This window comes from Sarcophilus harrisii, chromosome 2 (genome assembly GCF_902635505.1).
Source record: "Sarcophilus harrisii chromosome 2, mSarHar1.11, whole genome shotgun sequence".
In the NCBI taxonomy this organism is placed as follows: Eukaryota; Metazoa; Chordata; class Mammalia; order Dasyuromorphia; family Dasyuridae; genus Sarcophilus; species Sarcophilus harrisii.
The window spans coordinates 191,879,542-191,898,562 of NC_045427.1; positions in this window are offsets into that span (position 1 = coordinate 191,879,542).

A 19,021-nucleotide genomic window follows, 5' to 3' on the forward strand; every position below is an offset into this window, starting at 1 on the left:
GAAAAAAACAGATTTAAACAAAAAATTTGATCTCCAACCATAGGACTCAAGAGAAGTAGAAAAAGGTAGAAGGACCTCTTGAGAGTACTTCTGTTGTGGATATACATAAAAACCACATGTAGAATTTGATTTTACTGATATAACATAAAAAAGGGAAGTAGAAATGGAAAGGGGATAGTGTCAGAAAAAAGGAAAAGGGGAGATAAAAAGAGGGAAACTACATCCTACGATGAGGCAAAGGAAACATATCATATTTGAGGGAACTTAGAGATGGGAAGTCATAAGAAGCACATAGAGGCAAAACTATAATAGTGGGAGATCTCAAACTTGCACTCTCAGAATTAGATAAATCAAACCACAAAACAAATAAAAAAGAAATTAGAGGTAAATAGAATATTAGAAAAATTAAGTATGATAGATCTTTGGAGAGAACTGAATGGTTACAGAAAGGAATATACTTTCTTCTCAGCAATTCATGGAACATATACAAAAATTGACCATATATTAGGATATACAGACCTCAAAATTAAATGCAGAAAGGCAGAAATAGTAAATGCTTTCTTTTCAGAGCACAATGCAATAAAAACTACATTCAATAAAAAGTTAGGGGTAAATAGACCAAAAAGTAATTGGAAACTAAATAATCTCATCTTAAAGAATGATTGGGTGAAACAGCAAATTATAGACACAACTAATAATTTCACTCAAGATAATGATAATGATGAGAGATCATACCAAAATTTGTGGGATACAGCTAAAGTGGTAATAAGGGGAAATTTTATATCCTTAGAGGCTTACTTGAATAAAATAGAGAAAGAGAAGATCAATGAATTGGGTTTGCAACTTAAAAAGCTAGAAAAAGACCAAATAATTAAAAAACCTCAATAAATTACTAAACATGAAATTCTAAAATTAAAAGTCAAAATTAATAATATTGAAAGTAAAAAAACTATTAAGCTAATAAATAAAACTAAGAGTTGGTTTTATGAAAAAACCAATAAAATAGATAAACTTTTGGTAAATCTGATTAGAAAAAGGAGGGAGGAAAATGAAATAACTAGTTTTAAAAATGAAAAGGGAGAAATTTCCACCAATGAAGAGGAAATGAAAGAAATAATAAGGGATTACTTTACCCAACTTTATGTCAATAAATTTGATAAACTAAGTGAAATAGATGACTACCTCCAAAAATATAGGTTTCCCAGATTAACAGAGGAGGGAGTAAATTGCTCAGATAGCCCCATTTCAGAAAAATAAATAGAACAAGCTATTAATCAACTCCCTAAAAAAATTCCCAGGACCAGATGGATTTACATGTGAATTCTACCAAACATTTAAAGAACAGTTAGCCCCAATGCGATATAAACTATTTGAAAAAATGGGAATGAAGGAGTCCTACCAAATTCCTTTTATGACACAAGCATGGTACTGATACTTAAACCAGTTAGGTTGAAAACAGAGAAAGAAAATTATAGACCAATCTCCATAATGAATATTGATGTGAAAATCTTAACTGAGATATTAGCAAAAAGACTACAGAAAATCATCCCCAGGATAATAAATCATGATCAAGTAGAAATTATACCAGGAATGCAGTACTGGTTCAATATTAGGAAAACTATCATTATAATTGGTCATATTAATAACTAAATTAACAAAACCATATGATCATCTCAATACATGGAGAAAAAGCATTTGATAAAGTCCAACATCCATTCCTATTAAAAACACTTGAGACGGTAGGAATAAATGGACTTTTCCTTAAAATAATCAGCAGCATCTATTTAAAACCATCAGTAAGCATCATATGTAATGGGGACAAACTGGAACCATTCCCAGGAATATCAGGAATGAAACAAAGTTGCCCACTATTACCATTCCTATTAAATATTGTATTAGAAATGCTAGCTTTGGCAATAAGAGTTGGGGAAGAGATTAAGGGAATTAGAGTAGGCAATGTGGAAACCAAATGATCACTCTTTGCTGATTACATGATGGTATACTTCGAGAAGCCCAGAGATTTTATTAAAAAGTTATTAGAAATAATCCATACCTTTAGCAAAGTTGCAGGATACAAAATAAACCCACATAAGTCATCAGCATTCTTATATACCACTAACAAAATCCAACAGTTAGAGTTACAAAGAGACATTCCATTTAAAGTAACTACTGATAGTATAAAATATTTAGGAATCTATCTGACAAGGGAAAATCAGAAACTTTATGAGCAAAACTACAAAACACTTTCCACGCAAATTAAGTCTGACCTAAGCAACTGGAAAATTTTAAATGCTCTTGGATTGGGCGAGCAAATATAATAATGATGACAATACTACCTAAACTAATCTTTTTTAGTTCTAAACCAATCAGACTCCCAAAAAACTATTTTGATAACCTAGAAAAAAAACAACAAAGTTCATATGGCAAAAGAAAAGATCAAGAATTTCAAGGGAATTAATGAAAAAAAAATCAAATGAAGATGGCCTAGCTGTACCAGATCTAAAATTCCATTATAAAGCAGAGGTTAGCAAAACCATTTGGTATTGGCTAAGAAATACACTAGTTGATCAATGGAGTAGGTTAGGTTCAAAGAACAAAATAGCCAATAACTTTAATAATCTAGTGTTTGATAAACCCAAAGACCCCAGTTTTGAGGATAAAAACTCACTATTTGACAAAAATTTGCTGGGAAAATTGGAAATTAGTATGGCAGAAACTAGGCATTGATCTATACTTAACACTGTACACCAAGATAAGGTCAAAATGGGTTCATGACCTAGGCATAAAGAATGAGATTATAAATAAATTGGAAGAACATAGGATAGTTTTCCTCTCAGACCTGTGGAAGAGGAAGGAATTTATGACCAAAGAAGAACTAGAAATCATTATTGATCCCAAAATAGAAAATTTTGATTATATCAAATTGAAAAGTTTTTGTACAAACAAAACTAATGTAGATAAGATTAGAAGGGAAGCAATAAATTGGGAAAATATTTTTACAGTCAAAGGCTCTGATAAAGAACTCATTTCCAAAATATATAGGGAATTGACTCTAATTTATAAGAAATTAAGCCATTCTCCAATTGATAAATGGTAAAAGGATATGAACAGATAATTCTCAGATGAATAAATTGAAACTGATTCTAGCCATATGAAAAGATACTCCAAGTCATTATTAATCAGAGAAATGCTAATTAAGACAACGCTGAGATACCACTAAACACCTGTTAGATTGGCTAGAATGACAGGGAAAGATAATACGGAATGTTGGAGGGAATGTGGGAAAACAGGGACACTGATACATTGTTGGTGGAATTGTGAACATATCCAGCCATTCTGGAGAGCAATTTGGAACTATGTTCAAAAGTTATCCAACTGTGCATACACTTTGATCCGGCAGTGCTACCATTGGGCTTATACCCCAAAGAGATACTAAAGAAGGAAAAGGGACCTGTATGTGCCAAAATGTTTGTGGCAGCCCTCTTTGTAGTGGCTAGAAACTGGAAAATGAATGGATGCCCATCAATTGGAGAATGGTTGGGTAAATTGTGGTATATGAATGTTATGGAATATTATTGGTCTGTAAGAAATAATCAGCAGGATGAATACAGAGTGGCTTGGAGAGACTTACATGAACTGATGCTAAGTGAAATGAGCAAAACCAGGAGATCATTATATACTTCAACAATGATACTGTATGAGGATGTATTCTGATGGAAGTGGATCTCTTTGACAAAGAGAAGATCTAACTCAGTTTCAATTGATCAATGATGGACAGAAGCAGCTACACCCAAAGAAAGAACACTGGGAAATGAATGTAAACTGTTTCCATTTTTGCTTGACTTCATGGATTATTTTTACTTTCTGAATCCAACTCTTCCTGTGCAACAAGAGAACTGTTCAGTTCTGCACACGTATATTGTATCTAGGATATACTGTGGCATATTTAACATGTATAGGACTGCTTGCTATCTGGGGGAGGGAGTTGAGGGAGGGAGGGGAAAAGTCGGAACAGAAGTGAGTGCAAGGGATAATGCTGTAAAAAAATTACCCAGGCATGGGTTCTGTCAATAAAAAGTTATAATTATGAAAAAAAAGTTTAAAAAAAATAGTGAACAGAGCATTGAGCTTTCAGTCTGGAAGACCTGAATTCAAATGTGTATCTGACATTTAAACTGTTTGCTTTTGTCTCCTTATCTGTAAAATAGAGATAATATCAGCATCTCCCTTTTTAGGGGGTTTGTGCTTAAAAAATGATGAGCACATAGTGTGTTCTATAAATATTTGATAATTCCTTTCCCCTCTTTCCCCCTTCCATTAAAATATATTGTGAGAATACAGGCTCTTAAAACTTGTAATGAAATAATTTTCTAATAAATAATATCTTTAGAATATCAACAGAATTATTAAGATTAATGATACCCCATGACCTTTTACAATGGATAAATCCATGATGATGGTGGTAGTGGTGGCGGCAATGTTGATGATAATTCACTTCTCTATAGTGCTTTAAATTTCACAAGTCTTATTTTTATAAATTATAATTTTTTTGAGTTTTTTATTTTTTTATTTAATAGCCTTTTATTTACAAGTTATATGTATGGGTAACTTTACAGCATTAACAATTGCCAAACCTCTTGTTCTAATTTTTCGCCTCTTACCCCACCACCCCCTCCCCCAGATGGCAGGATGACCAGTAGATGTTAAATATATTAAAATGTAAATTAGATACACAATAAGTATACATGACTAAACTGTTATTTGGCTGTACAAAAAGAATCAAACTCTGAAATATTGTACAATTAGCTTATGAAGGAAATCAAAAATGCAGGTGGGCAAAAATATAGGAATTGGGAATTCAATGTAATGGTTTTTAGTCATCACCCAGAGTTCTTTCTCTGGCCATAGCTGGTTCAGTTCATTACTGCTCCTTTGGAAATGATTTGGTTGATCTCGTTGCTGAGGAGGGCCTGATCCATCAGAACTGGTCATCATCTAGTATTGTTGTTGAAGTATATAATGATCTCCTGATCCTGATAGTTTCACTCACCATCAGTTCATGTAAGTTTCTCCAGGCCTTTCTGAAATCATCCTGTTGGTCATTTCTTACAGAACAATAATATTCCATAATATTCATATACCACAATTTATTCAGCCATTCTCCAACTGATGAGCATCCACTCAGTTTCCAGTTTCTAGCCACTACAAAGAGGGCTGCCATAAACATTCGTGCACATACAGGTCCCTTTCCCTTCTTTATGATCTCTTTGGAATATAAGCCCAGTAGTAACACTGCTGGATCAAAGGGTATGCACAGTTTGATAACTTTTTGAGCATAGCTCCAAACTGCTCTCCAAAATGGTTGGATTCATTCACAACTCCACCTACAATGCATCAATGTGCCAATTTTCCCACATCCCCTACAACAATCATCATTATTTTTTTTCCTGTCATCTTAGCAAATCTGATAGGTGTGTAGTGGTATCTTAGAGTTGTCTTAATTTGCATTTCTCTGATTAATAATGACTTGGAGCATCTTTTCATATGACTAGAAATAGTTTTAATTTCTTCATCTGAGAATTGTCTGTTCATATCCTTTAACCATTTTTCAATTGGAGAATGGCTTGATTTTATATAAATTAGAGTTAATTCTCTATATATTTGGGAAATGAGGCCTTTATCAGAAACTTTGACTGTAAAAATATTTTCCCATTTTATTGCTTCCCTTCTAATCTTGTTTGCATTAGTTTTGTTTGTACAAAAACTTTTCAGTTTGGTATAGTCGAAATTTTCTATTTTGTGCTCAGTAATGATTTCTAGTTCTTCTTTGGTCTATAAATTCCTTCCCCTTCCACAGATCTGAGAGGTAAACTAGCCTGTGTTCCTTTAATTTATTAATAATTTCATTCTTTATGCCTAGGTCATGAACCCATTTTGACCTTATCTTGGTGTACAGTGTTAAGTGTGGATCAATGCCTAGTTTCTGCCATATTAGTTTCCAATTTTCCCAGCAATTTTTGTCAAACAGTAAATTCTTATCCCAAAAGATGGGGTCTTTGGGCTTGTCAAAGACTAGGTTGCTATAGTTGTTGACTGTTTTGTCCCTTGAACCTAACCTATTCCACTGATCAACTAATCTATTCCGTAGTCAATACCAAATGGTTTTGGTAACTGCTGCTATGTAATATAATTTTAGATCTGGTACAGCTAAGCCACCTTCATTTGATTTTTTTTTTTTCATCAATTCCCTTGAAATTCTTGACCTTTTATTTTTCCATATGGTTTTTGTTATTTATTCTAGGTAATTAAAATAGTTTTTTGGGAGTGTGATTGGAATAGCACTAAATAAATAGATAAGTTTAGGTAATATTGTCATCTTTATTATATTTGCTCGCCCTATCCAAGAGCATTTAATATTTTTCCAATTGGTTAGATTAGACTTAAATTGTGTGAAAAGTGGTCTGTAATTTTGCTTATAAAGTTTCTGATTTTCCCTTGGCAGATGGATTCCTAAATATTTTATATTATCAGTAGTTACTTTAAATGGAATTTCTTTTTGTAACACTGTTGGATTTTGTTAGTGATATATAAGAATGCTGATGACTTATGTGGGTTTATTTTATAACCAGCAACTTTGCTAAAGTTGTGGATTATTTCTAATAACTTTTTAGTAGAATCTCTGGGGTTCTCTAAGTATACCATCATATCATCAGCAAAGAGTGATAATTTGGTTTCCTCATTGCCTATTCTTATTTTTTTTATTTTATTTTTAATAGCCTTTTATTTACAGGATATATGCATGGGTAACTTTACAGCATTAACAATTGCCAAACCACTTGTTCCAATTTTTCACCTCTTATCCCCCCACCCCCTCCCCTAGATGGCAGGATGACCAGTAGATGTTAAATATATTAAAATATAAATTAGATACACAATAAGTATACATGAACTAAACGTTATTTTGCTGTACAAAAAGAATCAGACTCTGAAATATTGTACAATTAGCTTGTGAAGGAAATCAAAAATGCAGGTGTGCATAAATATAGGGATTGGGAATTCAATGTAATGGTTTTTAGTCATCTCCCAGAGTTCTTTTTCTGGGCATAGCTGGTTCAGTTCATTACTGCTCCATTGGAAATGATTTAGTTGATCTCATTGCTGAGGATGGCCTGCTCCATCAGAACTGGTCATCATATAGTATTGTTGTTGAAGTATATAATGATCTCTTGGTCCTGCTCATTTCACTCAGCATCAGTTTGTGTAAGTCTCTCCAGGCCTATCTGAAATTATCCTGGTTGGTCATTTCTTACAGAACAATAATATTCCATTATATTCATATACCATAATTTACTCAGCCATTCTCCAACTGATGGACATCCATTCAGTTTCCAGTTTTTAGCCACTACAAAAAGGGCTGCCACAAACATTCGTGCACATAGAGGTCCCTTTCCCTTCTTTATAATCTCTTTGGGATATAATCGCAGGAGTAACACTGCTGGATCAAAGGGTATGCACAGTTTGATAACTTTTTGAGCATAGTTCCAAACAGCTCTCCAGAATGGTTGGATTCGTTCACAACTCCACCAACAATGCATCAATGTCCCAGTTTTCCCACATCCCCTCCAACAATCATCATTTTTTTTCCTGTCATCTTAGCCAATCTGACAGGTGTGTAGTGGTATCTTAGAGTTGCCTTTATTTGCATTTCTCTGATTCATAATGACTTGGAGCATCTTTTCATATGACTAGAAATAGTTTCAATTTCTTCATCTGAGAATTGTCTGTTCATATCCTTTGACCATTTTTCAATTGGAGAATGGCTTGATTTTTTATAAATTAGAGTTAATTCTCTATATATTTTGGAAATGAGGCCTTTATCAGAACCTTTGACTGTAAAAATATTTTCCCAGTTTATTGCTTCCCTTCTAATCTTGTCTGCATTAGTTTTGTTTGTACAAAAACTTTTCAGTTTGGTATAATCGAAATTTTCTATTTTGTGATCAGTAATGATCTCTAGTTCTGCTTTGGTCATAAAGACCTTCCCCTTCCACAGGTCTGAGAGGTAAACTATCCTATGTTCCTCTAATTTATTAATAATTTCATTCTTTATGCCTAGGTCATGAACCCATTTTGACCTTATCTTGGTGTACGGCGTTAAGTATGGATCAATGCCTAGTTTCTGCCATATTAGTTTCCAATTTTCCCAGCAATTTTTATCAAACAGTAAGTTCTTATCCCAAAAGCTGGGATCTTTGGGTTTGTCAAAGACTAGGTTGCTATATTTGTTGACTGTTTTATCCCTTGAACCTAATCTATTCCACTGATCAACTAATCTATTCCTTAGCCAATACCAAATAGTTTTGGTAACTGCTGCTCTATAATATAATTTTAGATCTGGTACAGCTAAGCCACCATCATTTGATTTTTTTTTCATTAATTCCCTTGAAATTCTTGACCTTTTGTTTTTCCATAAGAATTTTGTTGTTTTTTTCAGGTCAATTAAAATAGTTTTTTGGGAGTCTGATTGGTATAGCGCTAAATAAATAGATTAGTTTAGGTAATATTGTCATCTTTATTATATTTGCTCGCCCTATCCAAGAGCATTTAATATTTTTCCAATTGGTTAGATCAGACTTAATTTGGGTGGAAAAGTGGTCGTAATTTTGTCATAAAGTTTCTGATTTTCCCTTGGCAGATAGATTCCTAAATATTTTATATTATCAGTAGTTACTTTAAATGGAATTTCTCTTTGTAACTCTGACTGTTGGATTTTGTTAGTGATATATAAGAATGCTGATGACTTATGTGGGTTTATTTTATAACCAGCAACTTTGCTAAAGTTGTGGATTATTTCTAATAACTTTTTAGCAGAATCTCTGGGGTTCTCTAAGTATACCATCATGTCATCGGCAAAGAGTGATAATTTGGCTTCCTCATTGCCTATTCTTATTCCTTTAATCTCTTTCTCAGCTCTTATTGCTATAGCTAGCGTTTCCTAATACAATATTAAATAGTAACGGTGATAGTGGGCAACCTTGTTTCACTCCAGATCTTATTGGGAATGGTTGCAGTTTGTCTCCATTACATATGATGCTTACTGATGGTTTTAAATAGATGCTGCTGATTATTTTAAGGAAAAGTCCATTTATTCCTATACTCTCAAGTGTTTTTAATAGGAATGGATGTTGGATTTTATCAAATGCTTTTTCTGCATCTATTGAGATGATCATATGGTTTTTGTTAATTTGGTTATTAACATGGCCAATTATATTGATAGTTTTCCTAATATTGAACCAGCCCTGCATTCCTGGTATAAATCCTACTTGATCATAGTGTATTATCTTGGAGATGATTTTCTGTAGTCTTTTTGCTAATATCTTATTTAAGATTTTAGCATCAATATTCATTAGGGAGATTGGTCTATAATTTTCTTTCTCTGTTTTCAGCCTACCTGGTTTAGGTATCAGTACCATGTCTGTGTCATAGAAGGAATTTGGTAGGACTCCTTCATTCCCTATTTTATCAAATAATTTATATAGCATTGGGGCCAATTGTTCTTTAAATGTTTGGTAAAATTCACATGTAAATCCATCTGGTCCTGGGGATTTTTTCTTAGGGAGTTGTTTAATTGCCTGTTCTATTTCTTTTTCTGAAATGGGACTATTCAAGCAATTTACTTCCTCCTCTGTTAGTCTGGGAAGTCTATATTTTTGGAGGTAGTCATCCATTTCACTTAGGTTATCAAATTTATTGGCATAAAGTTGAGCAAAATAACTCCTTATTATTTCTCTAATTTCCTCTTCATTGGTGGAAAGTTCTCCCTTTTCATTTTTAAGACTACTAATTTCATTTTCCTCCCTCCTTTTTCTAATCAGATTTACCAGGCTTATCTATTTTATTGGCTTTTTCATAGGACCAACTCTTAGTTTTATTAATTAGTTCAATAGTTTTTTTACTTTCAATATTTTTAATTTCTCCTTTTAATTTTAGAATTTCAAATTTAGCTTTTGATTGGGGGTTTTTAATTTGGTCTTTTTTTAGTGTTTTTAGTTGTAAGCCCAATTCATTAATCTTTTCTTTCTCTGTTTTATTCAAGTAAGCCTCTAAGGCCATAAAATTCACTCTTATTACCGTTTTGGCTTCATCCCACAAATTTTGGTATGACGTCTCATCATTGTCATTATCTTGAATGAACTTATTAATTATATCTATAATTTGCTGCTTCACCCAATCATTCTTTAAGATGAGATTGTTTAGTTTCCAATTACTTTTTGGTCTATTTACCCCTAACTTTTAGTTGAATGTAGTTTTTATTGCATCGTGATCTGAAAAGAAAGCATTTACTATTTCTGCTTTCTTGCATTTAATTTTGAGGTCTTTATGTCCTAATATATGGTCAATTTTTGAATAGGTTCCATGAACTGCTGAGAAGAAAGTATATTCCTTTCTGTCCCCATTCATTTTTCTCCAAAGATCTAACATACCTAATTTTTCCAATATTCTATTTACTTCTTTAATTTCTTTCTTATTTGTTTTGTGGTTTGATTTGTCTAATTCTGAGAGTGCAAGGTTGAGATCTTCCACTATTATAGTTTTGTTGTCTATTTCTTCTTTCAACTCTCTTAACTTCTCCTTTAGTTAGTTGGATGTCATACCACTTGGTGCATATATGTTTAATATTGATATTGCTTTGTTGTTTATGCTACCCTTTAGCAGGATGTAGTTTCCTTCCTTATCTCTTTTAATTAGATCAATTTTTGTTTTTGCTTGATCTGAGATAAGGATGGCTACCCCTGCTTTTTTGACTTCACCTGAAGCATAATAGATTTTGCTCCAGCCTTTTACCTTTACTCTATATGTATCTCCCTGCTTTAAATGTGCTTCTTGTAAACAACATATTGTAGGGTTCTGACTTTTGATCCAGTCTGCTATCTGCCTCCTCTTTATGGGGGAGTTCATCCCATTCACATTTACGGTTAGAAAGACTAATTCTGTATTTCCTGCCATCTTAATAACCCCAGATTATGCTTTACTTTTTCTTGCCTCCCCCAACCCTCTTTCCCCTTTTTAAACTTATGTACCCCAGTTGTATCACAATGCTTACCCTCTTTAAAATCTCTCCCTCCCCCATTGAATCTTTTCCCCTTCCTTCCCTTATTACTCTTTTTCTTTTCCCTTTTCCTCCCCCTCTTTTTTAATGAGGCGAGAGAGAATTTTCTCTAAAACAAATGTCAATTATTTTCTCTTTGAGCCAACTCTGATGAGAGTAAGATTCACACAATGTTCCTCTCCCTCTCTAAATTCCCTGAGATATGATAAGTTTCCTCTGCCTCTTTGTGGGATGTGGTTTCCCTCTTTTTATCTCTCCTTCCTACCTTATTCTGCCATCATCCCTTTTCCATATCTACTTCCCTTTTTTATGTTATATCAGTAAAATCAAATTATACATGTGTTCTTTTTGTATATCCACAACAGAAATACAATTCTCAAGATTTCTTTTTACCTTTTCTGTGTCTCTTGAGTCCTATGGTTGGAGAGCAAATTTTTTGTTTACTTCTGGTTTTTTCCTTAGAAACAAATCGAATTCATTTGTTTCATTAAATGTCCATCTTCTTCCTTGGAAGAGAATGCTCAACTTAGCTGGGTGGTTTATTTTTGGCTGCATTCCAAGTTCTTTTGCCTTTCGGAATATCTGATCCCAGGCCCTTCGATCCTTTAATGTGGAGGCAGCCCCATATTGGGTGATCCTTAATTGTGGCACCTCGGTATTTATATTGTTTTTTTTTTTTTTTTTTTTTTTTTTTTTTGGCTGCTTGTAAAATTTTTTCCTTAATCTGATAGTTCTGAAATTTGGCCACAATATTCCTTGGGGGTTTTATTTTAGGGTCTCTTTCAGAAGGTGTTTGATGAATTCTTTCAATGCTTATTTTACCTTCTGATTCTATTACATCTGGGCAGTTCTCTTTGATGATTTCTTGTAAAATAGTATCTAGGCTCTTTTTTTCATCATAATTTTCGGAAAGTCCAATAATCATCAGATTATCTCTCCTAGATCTATTTTCCAAGTTTGTCATTTTTGCAAGTAGATAATTCATGGTTTTTTCCAGTTTGTCATTTTTTTTGTTTGTTTTTGCTTGACTGATTCTTGCTGTCTCAATGAATCATTAGTTTCTATTTGTTCTGTTCTAATTTTTAAAGAATTATTTTCTTCATTAGCTTTTTTTACTTCTTTCTGTATATGTCCAATTGAGTTTTTAAATAAATTGTTTTGCTCTGTGGAATTTTTTTCCATTTCACTAATTTTTTTTAGTGAATTATTTTCTTTTTCCAATTCACAGATCCTACTTTCTTGCCAGTTCTTTGTCTTTTCCAATTCAAAAATCCTGCTTTCTAGTGAATTCTTTATTTTTTTCCTATTCACAATTCTTACTTTCCTGAGATTTTTTTATTTTTTCCAATTCAGAAATTTTGTTTCCCTGCAGTTCCTGGGAATTTTTTATCTTTTCCAATTCGTATTTCAGGAAGTTGTTGCTCTCTTGTAAGGCTTCTCTTTCCTTTCCCCATTTATCTTCTAACTCTCTTTTGAGACTTTTAATGGTCTCTTCTATGACAGCATCATGTAAAAGGGGACAGGTGACATTCCCCTTTGGGGTATTGTCTGGTTTGCTATTTGTTTGCTATTAGTCTCTTCAGGTTTGCTGACTTGCTCTTTTTCTGCATAGAAGCTATCTATTATTCTTTTCATCTTTTTATTCATGTTTTAAAGCCTTTAGGGTATTCCTTCTAGGCAAGGGGGTTACTAGCTTCCTCTGCAGATTGAGGAGAGATATAAACTAGCTTCTGGCCTCGAGGTATGGGAGTGCTCTGAGTGAGAGTTTTCCCTTCCCCCAATTGGAGGTCGATTCAGCACTGGCTGAGCTATGGAACAGCCCAGTTGGGCTGTGTAGGTTAGCGACTGCCCCAGGCTAGAGACTAAGGGGTGAAAGTGTCACTGCCCCAGGTCAGAGCCCCTTGTGGGGCTGTGGGTATGCCCCCAAGCCAAGCCCCCCACTGTGCAGATTAGAGGCTAACCTGGGCTGTGCCCTCCTGCTGTGCAGGTCCACAACTGTCCCAAGGAAAAGCCCGGTACTGTGGGTTGGGGCTGGGAGCTTGTGCTGTGAACTGTGCTCTCACTTCCCATTTGAGGTTCTTCTCGGAGCATTCCACTCTCCCAGCTTGCTCTGACCTCCCTCCCCCTCCCCGCCTCCTTTCCCCCAGCCCCGGGACAAACGTTTTTTGGCGAGACTGCAGATTTTCTTCTGCTGGTGAGTTGTTATACTTCTTATCTTTATGAATTATAGCAGTCAAGACTATTTTTGAGGCTCGATATAATATTGATAAAGAGGGTAAGAGAAGAGCTCAGAAAGTCGCGTGGGACTTCTCTGCTATCTTGGCTCTGCCCCTAAATTATAGTTTTTTATCTTTGATCTTTTCATGTTAACTTTTTGAGTTAAGCAGAGAAAATACCATTCTTATTTACAAATGAATAGACTAAGACTCAGAGTGGCAAGGTATTTTTCCAAAGTCACATGGCATCAAAGTGAAAGGAACTGGAATAAAAACCAGTTGTCTTGCCTATCTGACTCCCAAACCTAGGTACTTTCTTCCATTTAACCAATCTTTCATAAAACAAATATTATTGCACTCTGGGAAAACTTAAGGAGAAACACAAATGGGATTGTTTTAAATTCCAGTGCACATTGGCCATCATGGGCCTCATCCCCTGTTATACTAACATACAACTTTAGCATAACAAATGGAATGAATTGCCTGGCATCCTTATCAATTACAGATGTAGTGGTCTCATGATAGAAACAGAAACCACAAAACTTAAGAGGTCATGCCAGAGAAAATAGAACTGAGTTTAAACCAAGATATCTGACAAGATGGGTTGGAAATAAGATTTCCTGTGCCACTTTTTAAAATTCTAAGAAAAATGATGATAATTTGTTTCTTATACAAAATCATAAATGATCCTCCACTAAAAAGTGAATGAACCAAATTGGAATAACTTTAAAATGTGTGGAAAATGCCCCTAAGGCCAAACAAGATTTTATGCTACATTGTTGTTCCCAGTCTAATCCATTTCTATCTTGAAATTCTGTTCATGGAACATTGGTATAAGGTATTGATTTTGGCAACATTTTTATAATTCTTCATCCCAATGAAGTTAGTGAAATTTGACACTGAAATTAAACAGAAATAGAGAAAAGATAATTCATGAAGGAAATTGTACTTCAATGTAGGGGACAATGCATTTCAAGAGGAAAAGTTGATATTTTACTTGCAGATTTAAGCTGACATTTCACATGCCAAATTTCTTATGGCTAATGAGATTTATGAATAAAGAACACCACTGTGAATTCTAAAATGACTAACAATAATTTGAATGAAGGGCAGCTTCTAACCAATAGTGACATAATGTGGAGCTTTGATATTGCTCTTCCACTAAAGTCTTCCTCTAATATCTCATAATAGAAAATTTCAGTGACTAGAGATTTTTGAATGTTTTTCCAGTATAATATAACTTCTGGCAGGACTTATCAGGTTAGAATGAACTTGCATAAAGTTTCTGTTGAGTAATGTTATTTCTGCCAGTTGACGAACAATACAACAAAATATGGAAATGCTCATTACTAGAAGGTTGATCAATATGTGGTAATGGGAGGGATTTGATCAGGGCTGGGGGAGAAAAGTAATCAGTGCAGTCTACTAAGCAATAGAGGAATTAAAATCTGTATCAGTGGAAAAATAATCACCAGCAACAGAAAAAAAAATACTAAAAGCATTGTTTTCATGAGTTATAATGAGTTATAATGAGTTATAATGAGTTATACAGAATTTTGTTCTTTCTCCCTGTAATGGACTGAGGCTTGAGTTGATTCACCGAGGTCCCAAGCATGTAAGGCTAAATAGTAATTGGACTATACTCTATTAATACACATGCTTGGATAAAGAATGGCCCCGCCCACTCTCTGTGCAATCCTGATGTGTTGTATAGGAAATGACGATTTTGGTGGGTGGAGGCAGGGAGACAGGAAGAGAAGCTGGGAGGGATTGGGCCTGGGTTCTATGCTGGTAGCTGCTGGTTGTGTGGCTGCTGGTCTAGCTAGCTTCTTGACTCAGCTGCATACATTGCTATCACCCATTCTCTTCCACCTCCGATCTTTCTTCACTGAGAATAAAGACTGACGATTTTCCCCTAACCTGAATTCCTGACTCTGGCTGATTTTAAAATACGCGGTCTTCACATCTCCCTATCTGTTGTTGTTGGTTGATTCAACCTTATTTGATTCTTTGTGATCCCATTTGGAGTTATCTTAGCAAAGACATTGGAGTAGTTTGCCATTTCCTTCTCTAGCTCATTTTACAGAGGAGGAAACTGAGGCAGTGTTAAGTGACTTGCCCAAGGTCCCACAATTAGTAAGTATTTGTGGTCAGATTTCAACTTGGGAAGATGAGTCCCTGATTGCTTGCCCAAGTATTCACTGTGCCTCCTAGCAATCTTTTTCTGTAAGAAGGGATAAATTATTTTTGAAAGAAGTATCCACTTTACACACAGTTTTTTAGAGGCCAACTATAGAAACCATAGATACTTAGTGAATGGTAATTCATACTGATTTATTTAAAAATTAAATCTGTGAAGTCACCAGGATCTAAGAATGGAATCTAAAGACCCTTCATAGGCAATTGACACAGACACTTGAATAAGAATATCACAAATGTTAATTACATGGGTTAGTCAAACAGATTTCTTTATCAAAGTGAATGGCTTTGTGAGAGTGATAGTATAGCAAGTCAATGATACCTATAGTTAAACAAAAACACTCCTTATTTAGAAACCATAGCTTATTGGTTTATGCACACTTGACAGGGAAATGGCAGAAATCATTAACTGTAGATTGCAAAATACTTAGTTCTGATAACATTCCTAGAAAGTCATGGTCGAGTAGCTAGAATTATATATGAGAAACTTTCAATTAAAAAAAAGTTTCATATAAGAAATGCTTGTATTGTAAATACAAGACCAAAAATATCACTTGAAATTCATTAAATAAATGGTCCTGGAATTTTAATATTATTAGAGATAAAACTGTTGCTCACATTCTCCCACACATAACATTATCTATTCACTGAGGAATTTGAAAACAATATTTTCATAGATAATGGTATAATAAATATACATAACCTTTAAACCAAATAAGATGTAAAGTCCTCACAATATAGAGACATAGCAGATGAAATTAAGACCATATGAGAGAAAGAGTACCAAACTCTTCCCAATGTCTGTCTTTCTAGGGGGCAGAAACCAAACTCTCTGGCTCATTCCAACATTCATCTGTTGCTCTATCTGCTTTCAATTCCACAGAAAATGATGCTCCCACTCCCCCCTCAATTTCTTAACTCCTTTTGTGCATTGCCTTGAATGATTGGTTTTTTGTTGAAAGCTCTTTGAATACAAATATTATTTTTCTTTTTATTAATTGTATACCTACTGTTTAGCGCAGTATCAGGAACATAGTAGGCACTTAATACATGTTTCTTGTGTTATTGGGGATACCAAATTCCCAAAAGATTCAGTGCTTTATTAAGCTCAAAAGACTATCAAAATGTAGAACTGCATTAAGACTTTTGTACCTATGAATCATCTCTGTCATTCTGTCATCTGACAGAACTGTCCTAATATCACTTTTAATGAGACCAGAAAAGATCAGATTTTCTCTCTATGTTCTTTCATTCAATAAAAAAATTATCAGTTATTTTCATCCATTCAATATACCAGTAATTGATGGAACTATAACCCCATATGGCAATGACCTCTCAACATCTATTTTAGTTACATGGAACCCTGGAGTATATATGCTATTTCTCTCAACATAATATAAAATAGAATGTCAGATTATTGAAATCAAACATCATTTTATCCTGGTTGTGTGTCCACAGAACCCAGGGAAGTTCCCATTACACAGAAATTTAATAAAAACTTGACTGATTAATAAAGAATGGGAAAACAACAGCTCCCTCTCAACTCTCTGAAAAATATTGATTTTATTCATTCCCAATTGTCCTTACTAAAAATTATAATAAAACAAACATAAAAACCAAGCAATACACACACACACTTACACACCCAATCATACACACACACACACACACACACACACGCGCACACACACACACACACATACTTCCCCCAAGTAATGGGAGCAATGATAGGATATTAGAGGAGAGGGAATAAGTATTTCTACAGCACCTTCCATATGTCAGCTATTGTGCCAAGTGCTTTCCAAATAGCTTATTTGCTGTTAGATTCAATGCTAATGAAAAATTAAAGAAAAGAATTTATTAAATCATCTCTTCCTTACCCCACTCAAACTAGCAGAGTGAAGGCATTCTGGTGTAAGGTAAGGAAAAACTCTGAGAAGATTTGAATTTGACCCCTGATTCTGTCACTAATTATCTGCATAACATACTTAACCTTCATGGGCCTCAATTTCCTCTTCATAAAGTGAAGAAATTAGATTAAATGGTCCCAACAGACCATTCTACTTATGAATCCTATGATTCAGAGACTTTTATCCCATAAACCTTGATAGGACCAGCATATACTCTTTCTTCTCAACCCTCAGGGATCATTTATGGTCTTTAGCACATATTTGGAGAGTCATGGCTACAGTATAATTAGTGAGATTTCTTCTATAAACCACAATTACAATAAAATGAGCCTGTGCATACAACATTCATTATGATAAAGAAAAAGTGTTGGTGATTAATGAATGACAAAAACAACTGAGGCAGAGTAAGTTGAGAACCAATTAGAGGTGAGAAGAATGCTATGTGTGACAGGTTCCAAAGGAAGGTAGATCAATATGGTTTTGTATAGATAAGGGATTTAAACTAACGAGAGGACATGATTAATGAGTTGCAGACCAACTTAGCTTGTGGTCAAACTCAAGAGAGAAGTTGGAGCTAATTAGAAGATGGAAAACCAAAACAAATGCAGAGTGGAATTATACATGAACAGAAAAGGACTCATTTAAACCAGAGTACCAACTCAGAAAAACATGTCTAGAAGCCATGTTAAAAAAGTTAATGTAATTTATAAAACTTTTTGGTATCTCTGTCTCCTAATGTCATTAAGGACTCTGCTGCAGGCATATGCATTAGAAAAAGCTATGATGATAATACTGACAAGATCAAACTTTAATTGATTCTTTGATAATACAATATCAGACAAAATGCCTTTATGGAATTTTCTACAGTTTCAGAATTATGGATCAGTAAAAAAATACTGGTAAAACCTCATTTGAGAGATTTACTATGGGATTTGATTGGATTTGATTAATATAGTGGAAAGAACACTGGATTTGGCCCCAAGAGAGCTCCAGAATCACATACTTTTTGGACTGGAATTAACCTCAGCTTTATCCTAAAAAGGTAATAAAAGCAATCCTTACTGTAATGGACCTTCAAGTGGTCACCTTCAGTCTCTGTTTAAACACTTCTAAGAAGAAAGAAACAATCACCTCATGGCAGATGATTCCACTTTGACATCAAGTCTATATTTGCTTCTTTGGCAAATTGGCAACTTCTACCCATTGTGCCTAGATCTATCTTTGGTAGCCAAACAAAACAAATCTACATATCCTTTCAAGTATTTAAAATCCTTTCCAAAATTTGCTATGTGATCAGAGGTAGAACATAATATTTCTTTGACTTTTAGATCCCTCATGTATCAATTGATAATTCTTTAACTAAGTATCTATCTCCCAGAACAATTGTCAGCCATAAAATAATTTAATTAACATTTATTAAGATTCTACTAGGTTGTACTATGCTGTGCTACTATGTATATGATTGGGGAAGAATAGGGGGTGGGGAATATGACAGTAAGAGATGGGCTATTCAGGGCTTTATTTAGTTTAGTTTAGAAAATTAAACAGATTTTTCAAGTGGTATTTTTTTCTTTGTACATATGTAA